The sequence below is a fragment of the Malus domestica genome, chromosome 12 (genome assembly GCF_042453785.1).
Source record: "Malus domestica chromosome 12, GDT2T_hap1".
Classification (NCBI taxonomy): domain Eukaryota; kingdom Viridiplantae; phylum Streptophyta; class Magnoliopsida; order Rosales; family Rosaceae; genus Malus; species Malus domestica.
Genome location: NC_091672.1, coordinates 16,223,938 through 16,235,710, shown reverse-complemented (window position 1 = coordinate 16,235,710; position 11,773 = coordinate 16,223,938). Strand labels below are relative to the sequence as shown.

The window sequence follows — 11,773 nt, the reverse complement described above, 5'->3', positions numbered from 1 at the left end:
AAACTGACTCAAAAATATAAAACTAAACTTAAAAACACTTAACAAGACTCACCAGACTCAAAGCAAACTTAAAATAATCAAAACAGCTTAAAACAATTAAATAAACTTAAACTAGACACTAGGAATGACTTTGGACGAAAATTGACTTTTACTTGAATCAAAACACTTAAAAACACAAACTAAAACATATTTGAAACACTTTGAAACAAGAAACTAAAAGGGGGATTTGATTTGGATGAAGTTGAAACAAACAAACAAGTATGAAAAATTAGACAGATTGTAAAATAAATTTGAGAAATAAGATGATGGATGGGATAGCTAGAGGTTTTTTTCTCCACACATGACATGTATGCAAATAACTCGATTTCCAGTTACTACTTCATTGAATTATGAACGACAATGCTCCAAATTAACCGTGACATCACTAGTTAACTCTCATATTTTCCTTGTTTTATTGGATTGGATGACATCATTTGACAACCCAAAACATTCTTCTAAAGTTCCCTACATGACATCATAATAGAGATACAATCAAAGATCATTACGTTTAATGAAAATCATAAGCATTGACAAAGCACTTGCAACTATGACATCATGTTACTCATGCTAGAATTAAACTTAACGCGATCGTTTATCAGCGACCTTCACTACATGTGAATATAAGTTTGTAACGATTATGTGAAACTTCCTTATATTCTAGCAACGGATTTATGCATGCCAATTAAGTGTCGACCCTTAATTAACAAATACAAATAAGTTATCAATCAAATAGTTAAGCCAATTGCATTTACGATTCAAGAGTTCATAGCTGGAATTTATCAAATCATATTACACACATAATCATGGCTTTGAAATCACCCCTAGCCAAGAGGGGTTTAGCCACTCATATTTACAACAAAACGAAAGGAAATGAATTTAAACATTAGAAACAAAAGAAAGAAAACACCTAAACGCTCAAACGATCCAAGTTGGACAGCAAGCACGTCCAAGCACTTTCCTTCCCTTCCTTTGCTACGGCACAAGGTGTTGGTGAGTGTTTGAAGGTTTGTTTGTATGGAGGAATGGCTGAATGTGTTTAGGTTGGATGAAGGTCACGACAAGGAAAGGGAAATGAAGGTGCATGAAATTGTGTTTTTGTTGTGGGAATGTGTAGAATGGTTAAGAAGAAAAGACTCTGCCTTGCGGTAGAATGTGTCTTCCTCCCTTCTCCCTAAACTGTCCCCCTAAATGTGTCTTTGGATGGATATATTTATAGGCTAGGGAGAAGATGTAGTGGGTGGTGGTAATGAGTGGATGTAATGGTAGGTGAATGTGTTGGGTGGTTGAAATGAGTGGATGTGTTGGGTGAAATGAGTGGATGTAGTGGTAGGTGAATGTGTTGGGTGGTTGTAATGAGTGGATGTGTTGGGTGAAATGAGTGGATGTGTTGGGTGAAATAAGTGGATGTAGTGGTAGGTGAATGGATGTGTTGGGTGAAATGAGTGGATGTAGTGGTAGGTGAATGTGTTGGGTGGTTGTAATGAGTGGATGTGTTGGGTGAAATGAGTGTGCTAAAATGGTTATTTATAGGGAGATGATGATGTACAAACTTCAAATTCCGTCCATGCCTTTTGCTCCAAGCATATGTTATCCATTTCATGCCCAAAAATGCTCCAAAATGCAATTTTTTGCCACATTAACCCTTTGGACCTACAAACACACGAAAATAGCTTAAAATACTAAAATAACTACGAACTAACAACATAAATGCCAAGAAACAAGCTAACTAAGTCGCATAAATATGCTCCTATCAGTAGGGGAGTGTGATAAGCCTCACAATGGATTATAAATAATGTGGTTCAAATTCGCCTTTGGCGAGAATCGATCCTAAGATCTCTCACTTACAAGTGGAGGAATATCACTAAACCGTACTACTAAGAGGCATAAACATTAATATCTAACTGCTACAAAAAAAAAAACAAAAAAAAATATATCATAAAATTGAAATTTGTTTGATAACTACTTTCAGTTTTCAATTTAAAAAAAAATTAAAATTGTAAATTGAATATCAAGTTTTGAAAACTCAAGAAAGTAGTTTTTGTTGCAGTCCTATTAGAATAGGAATGCGATTGTGTAAATCCTGGTAGATATGAGAATGTATCTTATATTCCTATTAGGAGTAGATTACCTATTAAATGTTGTAATCCTAAATGGTAAGGAATTAACCTTCATACTACTATAAATAAAGGCACAATGAGGTGGAATAACACACACCCATAATTACACATCTCTCTCTCTTCTTCTCTCTATGCCGCACCTTCCCTCTTTCTCTGGCCTCCATAATTGTTCAGTAAATTATGCCTACAACACGTTATCAGCACGCTCTTGACGATGTGCTAAAGAGAGTTTGATTTTCAATCAGGGGAGTATTACGTTTTAATCATTCTTTTTATGATTAATTCTTATTTTATTTAATTGATCTACATGCTATTGATTCAATTTAATTTTTTTTTGTGTTGAACGTGATACAACGCATTAAAGATGCAATTCCAGCTTTCCGAGATATATCTTCTACAAAATCAAAGGCTTTTGTTGTTTTCTGCCAATCAGGTACGCTTAAAATAAAGTAAGATATTTAAAACGACCTTGAAGCATAAAAACATTCCCCATGATGCATGAACCCCCCTATATTTATATTTTCCTTCCGATATATATATATATATATATATATTGTATATGTTCATATATTTGTCAATATATATATTTGTTTCATGCATTGCACAATTACATTGTTATGTGGAATTTGTAAGTCAAATTATATCAAATAAATTAGAAGCATATTTAGGGTTTCCTAAACCCTAAGGGATTTTGAAAAGAAAAAAAGGAATTGGGCATGGTGCAGCACACCCATCGCACCATCACTATGGACATAACACCTAGGCCACGATCTGGATTTCACCTCGGTATGGCCTAAAGCCCCGAGCCCATGCACGCTGACCTTGGCCCGCAACCATTTCACCAACCCAGTTGACTGGGCTTTCCTTCCCTGACCTGCATGCCGTAACCCTTATGGTTGTTGGGCTTGTGCAGTAGCCACGGGCCTGCAGCCCTGGCCTTTGATCCACTACCAGTAAGCCTAGCTTGCTGGGCCATATGTCACGACCCACTGCTTGCCATGCATGATGCCAGCCCAATGCTGCTGGGGTGTCCCTCGCAACCCGCAAGCTTTTGGGCTTGCTCCCGTGCCATCCCCGTGGTCCAAATTGAAACCCAGTTGCGGCTGGGGTTTCACCTTACCCCCATGACCTGCAGTCACTCCCGAGGTTTTTTTTGGGCCCTGCCTTTTCTACTTAAGGCACCTAACCTGTGCCCCTTACCCACGACACCTAGCCCAAATTATTTTGGGGCTATACTTTCGATCCAATAATATTATTTTAATATTATTTTGCTTCTACAATCGACCCCTTATGGCCCGATTTATTGAATTAATTAAAAGTGACCTGCAGTCCATTAATCTGATAATGAATTCAAAATTATTGACCTGAAAATCACTTTTGGACATTAACGATTCAATAATTTATTTTTATACTTTGAACCGTTGACATACTTTCGTAGTCTCGAAGCACTCACACTTGAGTTCCTGAAGTAACCCAAATCCATTACATTTAGTTGTATATTGCATTATGTGTTCTTGCAGGAACCTCTCTTTTATGAACTAAAACATTCATAAACTAAAATTGAACTTGTAGTTTCAAATTTAGTGCCTTTGAAACCCGAAGTTTTCATAAAACATTACACCCATGAAAACCCGACGTTTTTCATGAAAACCATGTCTAGAACTCGAATGTTCTAACTTTGATGCTTATGGATGATTCCTTCCCATAGAACCAATCATAATCTTGTTCCCTCCAATTCAGTGGATTGTCGAACCGTCAAAAGTTTGATTTTCCTGATTAGGACGTTTTCTATTAGAAACCACTTAATGTGGGGTAGAAAACATGAATCTCCACTTGACTATCAAGAAGCTGAGAAACCATTGACGCCAACAATGGCAAAGAAGAGCTGAATAAGCCTCCACCATGATCTTCATTCGAAGACTTATGCTCAAAGCATTACAAATGGAAATACCTCACGATCGAGGATTCCATGGTTCTTTGGCTCGCTCCTACGGACTCTCTAATCATGAAAAACATTGCCTGAAGCACACTATGATTACGTCCATGAATGAGTACAATTCTGAAGTTTATAAATCCGATCAAATTTTGACTAGAAAATACTTTTCTCGTCCTTCCTTGTTTCTAACTCGCTCCTGAAGCAACAAGTGTAGAAAGCATAAGTTTTACCAAATTCTTGGATTTGATTACTACCACAAACATATGGTAGAATCAGGGCCTGCCAAGGTGTGGCTTCATGCTCGAAGCATAATCCTTTGTACCTAAAACCTAAAACTTCAAGAATAAGGGAAAATATTCCCGAACCTTAACCCTGCATAATCTATTTATGTCTCGATGGAATAGACCATTGGTTATGCACCTGTTCGTGCCCCTACCAATGTTGTTAAGGAGTACCATTCTAGTAGTCAATATGTGAAACTAATTTTGCTCCACCAAACACTGTTGGAAGAGCAGAATTATGACATGGATGACCTTGTTGGCAGAATCCCCTTAGTAAACCATTTTCCTGGTGAACATTTTCCCATGTTCTTGGATTCAAGTTTGGTGTATGTTTTACTTATGGATAATCTTATTGATATTGTCCTCGAATATGAGTTAATTGAATCATGTTTCTTAATACATGTGACCGATTCAATTAAACACGTGATTAGGTAGGAATGTGGGAAAGTTAGTTGTCTGGATGAATGCATACTATGCACACTAACTTTACACCTAAATCACATCTTTAGCAACGACTTCAGGTCTATCCAACCTGATTAAGAGCATTGGCAAGCTCCTCGTTGTATGAATGGTACTGCATCACCATTTAAGGGACCTTAAATTCTCCTTGACGTTGAGTTTTTAAGGATATTCGAGATAACAATGATCATAAATGAAACCATTGAAGAAAATAGAGTGAAATATCTTTGCACCACCTCCAAAAATGAGCCTGAAGCTTTGATTTGGGGCCAATGGGTTGTCTCCCAATTGGGAACACACCACATGTGGCCGACTTGTAGCTGGGTGATTGAGCAGTTTACTTGTTTTGGTATGACTATTTAGGACATGTAGGTCGAACAATGATGCTACGACGCATCCCCTTACCCGAAGTAAGGATCTTGTGCCTACAAGCACACTTTGCCAAGCCTGCTCATTAGGGAAATCGATTTTCTATATCATCCCTCGCAAAGATACGAAATCACCACTTTTTCACAGTGGATTCGAGGGAATATATGTGGACTAATCCAACCAAAAAGTGGACCATATAAATACTTATAGTTTTGGTTGATGAATCGACAAACTGGTCACATGTTTGTACACACATTGCTGCTAAACCTCTTGACCGATTAAGGGTTCACCACCCTACTTATCCCTTAAAGTCCGGGAGATTGGATAATGCCGAAGAGTTTACATCGACGGTTTTCAATAAAGTATTGCATGTATTTTAGGTTTATAATTGAACATTGAATTCCCATGTTCACCCCAAATAGCCTCGCCTAGCGATCATAAAGCGCAATTTGAATGATCACCCAAATTTTGGTAAACGTACCAAGTCTTCGGTTTCTGCCTAAGGCTATGCAATCTTGTATACAGTTATGTTGGTCCACCATGAGGCCTATTGCCACCCAACCTATATGACATTGCAGTTGGTTATTGGGTACGAATCTGACGATTTTCGTATTTACGCATTTAGGTGTGCATTCTATATGCCAAGTTGCACCGCCGCAATGTACCACCATGGGTCCTCAAAGAAGGATGTGTATCTTTTGTCAATCATGATTCTCCTTCACATAGCTCTCTTCGAGCCCTTGCACGTGATCTCTTTACCGCTCATTTATGGGTTGTCACTTTAATGAGATAATTTTCCCGCTGTTAGGGGGAGATAAGAACGTCAACGTTCTGGAAAACGGCGCGAATGTGCTTGGACGTTGCCCATTATGTCTTATCTTGATCCCTGTACCGCACAAGTATGATAAGCAAGTGCGATGAATTCTAGATTTCAGAATGTTGCCCCAGATGCATTCCTCTGATCTAGCTAAAGTGACGAGATCATATACTAGCTGTAAACATGCCTGCAAGGATAAACGTACTTAACAGACGTCGAGTCAACATCCCTGGAAGGTCCAGTACAACAATGTTGGACGGTCTGGTACACCGGTGGATAACCAATCAATATGTCCTGGCCTGGAGCATGATAGATCACTCGATTCATAGGATTCACTTCCCTAGAAGAGGAAGACACGACACAACAATGAATCTAAACTCGATCGCTATCTCAAATCATTTCCATCTCATGAGATTAATCTGGATTTATCCCGAGACTTAAAGTTCTTGGTCCAGTATACTAGTTTGGATAAGCTAAATGGAATTGAAATGAGATTATCATCGATGATGTTTTCACTTATATGGTAGCTACCGACATAAATGAAAAGCGATGATATCGAATCGTGTTCCGTTGATTAAGTGACAACGTAGAATTGATTGGACAACTGAAATTACAATCCAAGTCAAATTCATTACCAAAATGTGTTTGGACCTGTCGTTTCTACACTGCCCAAGGTAACCTTGTTATGTTACAAGTGGGAAAGGAAGCGTTATGAGATGAATGAAATAGTGTGATATGATGCACACCTTACGACGCAAGGTTTCTCTCAAACGTCCTGTGATTTATAGCAGCATTATGAAATGTGGTTAGTGTTTCTCCATGGGGATATAGATACAGAGATTTACATGTAAATTCTCGAAGAATTACATGGACTGTTTCAAATAGTTCCAAAACCACGGAACACCCTTTTAACTCATTTTGAGGCGTTCACTTATGGCTTGAAAAATCCGACGGATGTGGTATACTCGTCTACGTGATTATTTGATCAGTCAGGGATATGAATTATGCCCTTACATGTTAAACTATGAAGTTTTATTCCAAATTGCTAAAGTTACAGTTTATGTCGTTGACACGAATCTGACTAAGACTCCAGAAGAGCTTGAGAAAATTGCCTCGCACCTGAAGATGGAATTTGAGATGAAGGGTCTTGGGAAAACTCGTTTATGCCTTAACCTGAAGTTGAAGCATTGTTCTGACAGTATTTTGGTCTACCAGTCGAACTACACCCTGAATGTGTCACTTTTGAGTATACCCATGATCGTTCATATGTTATATACAAATGAGACCCTTGAAGAGGTTATGGAATCCGAAATTCTATATCTAAAGTTCAACTTTGTGCTTCGTTGTACTTAGCTTATTGTATTTAGACATGACATCTCATTCGTTATTGATCTTGGTAAAGATGCAGCACCGCGCTTACACGTAACCCCTGAATTGGTATTAAAGACGTACCTTGAAGGTACCACGAGGACAAATCCCAACGCATCTCAGCGGATCCAACCCCCCTGATCCTCGAAATGATGCTTGCCTTGTTTGTTATGCTGACGCATGTTACTTATCAAACTCGCACAAGGCAAAATCCCCAAATGGTTATGTTTTTACCGTTAGGGATATCGCAATATCTTGGAGGTCCACAATATGACCTTAGTTGCGAAATCTTCGAATCGTTCCAAGACTCACCTCACTTCACTACGCCACAAGTGAGACATGGTTAGGAGTTCTTGTTGAGCATATTCGAAGTACTTGTTGTGTTTTCATCCATCGTTGAGTCCCAACGACGATCCATGAAGATTATGCCGCATGTATCCATCCGACCAAGACATGATACATCAACAAAGTCAATGCCAAGACATATTGCATCTACATTAGCAAAGCATCAGGAGATTGAAGTCATACAAGCTGATCCCAGACAATCTTGCCGACCTCTATACGATGTCACTGCAGAATTCAACCTTCCAGAAGCTTGTTCGAGGAATTGGTATGCCTAACTATCATATGCAATGCTTGTAGTTCTCATTTGGAAGTTATGTCAAACTCAGGGGGAGTATCCAGAAGTATACTCACTTGATCTTAATGTACTATTTTTCCTTACGATTAGGAGCATTTTTCCCACTGGGTTTTTGCTACCTAACTAGGTTTTAACGAGGCACCCATCCTGGGTTGATCATACCCTTGTGAGCTATTCTACTTGCGTCCAAAAGAAGTAGTTTTGACTTAATGCAACTTCTCACTTTTCTCCTTAGACTATGGGTTTTTCTCCCACCTTGGGTTTTACCATAGCGAGGTTTTATGAGTTTTATTTTTTTATGCATTCTTCCGTTGATATGAGACTCGCATTCGCTCATTGTGTTGACGACTTCAACAACTGTACTTACTTCATTATTGAAGACCTGATGCACCATTTACTTGAGTATTTACAAACTCAAGGGGGAGTGTTGCAGTCCTTTTAGAATAGGAATGTGATTGTGTAAATCCTAAAGGGTAAGGAATTAACACACACTCACAATTACACATCTCTCTCTCTTCTTCTCTCTATGCCGCACCTTCCCTCTCTCTTTGGCCTCCATAATTGTTCAGTAAATTATGCCTACAACAGTTTTTAGTTTTTAATTTTTTTTTAAATTAAACTAAAAAAAATAAAAGAAGTTACCAAATAAGATTTCTGTTTTCAAAAAAATTATAACAAAAACTCTCAAAACGGCCAGGGGAGCCAAAATGTATTTCATTTATCATTGGTACATCTCATACTAGGTAATTAGGCATAACCTGTTGGGTTACGGCATGCAAAATGCATTACTTGTTTGTGGACTTGAATTGGAAGCAAAGTACTCTAGAAGTTCAAAAGATTTCAATTAACTTGATGTACACGTTTGTAACTTCACGAGATGTGTTTTCATGTTAATTTAATAGTGTTTTGACTCACGTTTGAGGCCTTTGCTTGTGACGAAGATCAGTCCACGCTTGACATGGACAAAAGAGTTCATACCTAGGCTGTCTCATCCTTCTTTTGAATTTGTTGTCAATATACAGAGTCATCACATTCTGAAACCTTGGTTGAAAGATAGATGCTTGGAAGTCACAAGGTTTTTCTAGCTATTTTTTCTTCGGATTTTTGCTCACCGCTCAATAGGTTGTAATTGTTGTGAATAGTATCTTATAATTAGCGTGATTATATAAATTTAGTAGTAATCCCCATATAATTTGGAGATCAATTCCTTATAGGCTTTGTATTATTTGTAAGAATAAGAAAACACATCATGATTAGTATAAATTAGCCTATTTGCACGCGCTTATGTGCGCACGAGAGACTTTTTTTTTATTATAATTACTCACGCTACTTGCGACCTTAATTTTTTTTTAAACACCAACACATAACATCTGTGGTTTTATTCATGTAAACAATTCTCAATAATGGTACACATGGTGATTTTTACAATGAGAAAAATGTATATATAAAGTTTTTCCAACTACTATTACATAGTAAGTTAATCTTATAATGCGTTTCTTTGCTGTATTGGGAGTCCTCCAATTAAGCAAAGCTCCCATGACACCATATAAAAACTTGGTGATTCATATGGAAGTCAGCTCGACGGAAACGTAATCCTCGCTGGAAAGGAGTCTATTTCATTGCAAAGATTCATTCAAATAGAAGGTTGTATAAGAAGAATTCAACCACTAAATTTGGAAGCACCATTGACAAAGATCAATTCACTCGGTACCTATTGTTGCTCTATGACGTTATTAAGAAGTGGTTGACTTTGAAAGAACAAGTGACATGATCACCAGCTTTCCGCTCTGTCTAGCTATGGACGTTAACTAAAGCGCTAATTGGGAGGCAACCCAATTTTTCTAAACTCTTTTTATTTTTAATTTTCGTTCATTTTATTTCCTTACTTTTATTCTCTTAAAAAAATCAGAAAATTGAAAAAAATACAAAAACAGCAATTTTGTTTAATTAATCAGTTTTATTCTGAGTTTTATTCTAATTAAATTTTGAATGCGTGATCTTTGCAGGTTGCATTTGGAGGCGATTCAGCCCAAATTCTACTGCGTGGAATCAACATTCATTCAACTGAATCGTGCATTCAGTAGCATTCATTCACCCATCTCAGTACATTCATCACATTTCTCAAAGTGCAGAAATTTATAAGGGAATGCAAACTGGAGTCTTCAGACCATTCAACAAATTTCTAAGTACACGGTTCTACAATCGGGGATCCAAATTTGTAGAAGAGTCTACATATCGCAGATCAAGTTTCACGCAAATTTTTGCTCCCAGATTCATCAAATGGAGACATGCAAATTCACAGAACATCTACGTGAGTATGACTTATGCAACAGAAACAAGGTCACTCAGAGAGATAATATCAAAGAGACGAATGCATGTTCACAGACAACATTTTCAGAGACATCACACAATGCTTAATTTTAACGCAGTAAAGGGATTTGATTTACCTTCCATTTCGTGGATCTGAGCAGCCATCTTTGCTGTGTGCGCAGAAGCTCCTGTTGAATTATAAGTCTCTAGCTGATTGAGTATTAGAAATAAGTTGAGTTTAATGTGTGTATTCACTTGAGCATATCTGTCAAGTGTAAAGTTACAAGTTGTAAGGCCATGAGAGCCATGTGATGTGTGATCTATGTAATTAGATAGATGAGTGACTAAGATTAAAAGTTGAGTCTTGTGTGGTCCTAAAGCTAAGGCCACCAATTAATGTAAAGGAGAGTTAGTGCTCTTTGTGTTTTTGTAGGAGCATTGAAAATATTCCTCTGCAGTATTTTGCAAGAGAGAACAAGAAAGGAAAAACGTTCGTTTCAGCTTCTTCCATCTCTGTTTTCATTTTTTCTGTTCAGCTCTTCCTCCTCGGATAAAATCTATCAAATTCAAGTTACACTAACATGGCCTCAGAGCCAGGTTTGATCATTTGAGATCTGGGCGTAAACTGTGAAGAATTTGAACTACACTTAAGCTCGTTCCGGCTCAAGCGAAGTTGCTGAAACTCCATAGATTCCGATTTTGATTTGTGTTCGTCTTGTCTAAGCTAAGAGATGGCTGGGTCTGGAAGTTCTGAGGTGAGAACTCCGATCTTCTCCGGTGAGAACTACGAGTTCTAGAGGATTAAGATGATGACGATTTTCAAATCTCATGGGTTATGGAGATTGGTTGAAAAAGGGGTTACGATCTCAGAGTCAAAGAAGAAGAAGGCTGAAGGAAGCTCAGAAGAAGAAGACGATGAGAAAATGGTCGCAACATATATGCAAGATGCAAAGGCTCTAGGTATTATACAAAATGCGGTTTCTGATCAAATTTTTCCTAGGATCGCCAACGCCGACTCAGCTAAGGTGGCATGGGATCTACTGTATGGAGAATATCATGGTGGTGATCAGGTTAGATCCGTAAAACTTCAGAATCTTAGAAGAGAATTTGAGTATGCTAGAATGCGAGATGATGAATCTCTGTCTAGTTATCTTACAAGATTGAATGAGTTAATTAATCAGATGAGAACATTTGGTGAATCCCTTTCTAATGAGAGACTTGTGCAGAAGGTTCTGATTAGTCTAAGTAAGCCTTATGATTCCATCTGTTTAGTTATAGAAAACACAAAGTGTCTAGAGTCTGTTGAGCTGCAAGAAGTTGTTGCGATTTTGAAGAGTCAGGAACAACGATTTGACTTGCATAATGTTGATACCACTGAGAAAGCTTTTGCATCATTCTCAGTAAGTCCAAAGGGGCAAAATAGAAGTGGAGTTCAAT

General features: G+C 37.9%; 1 long non-coding RNA gene across 1 annotated transcript; it reads right to left on the bottom strand.

Annotated features, from left to right (window-relative positions):
- Positions 1 to 786: 786 nt before the first annotated feature.
- LOC139189749 (uncharacterized) lies at positions 787 to 10,577 on the bottom strand. Its single transcript, XR_011573617.1, has 2 exons — positions 10,474 to 10,577; positions 787 to 1,689 (listed from the first exon to the last, which is right to left on the bottom strand). It is a non-coding gene; the product is annotated as an uncharacterized lncRNA (long non-coding RNA).
- Positions 10,578 to 11,773: the final 1,196 nt, after the last annotated feature.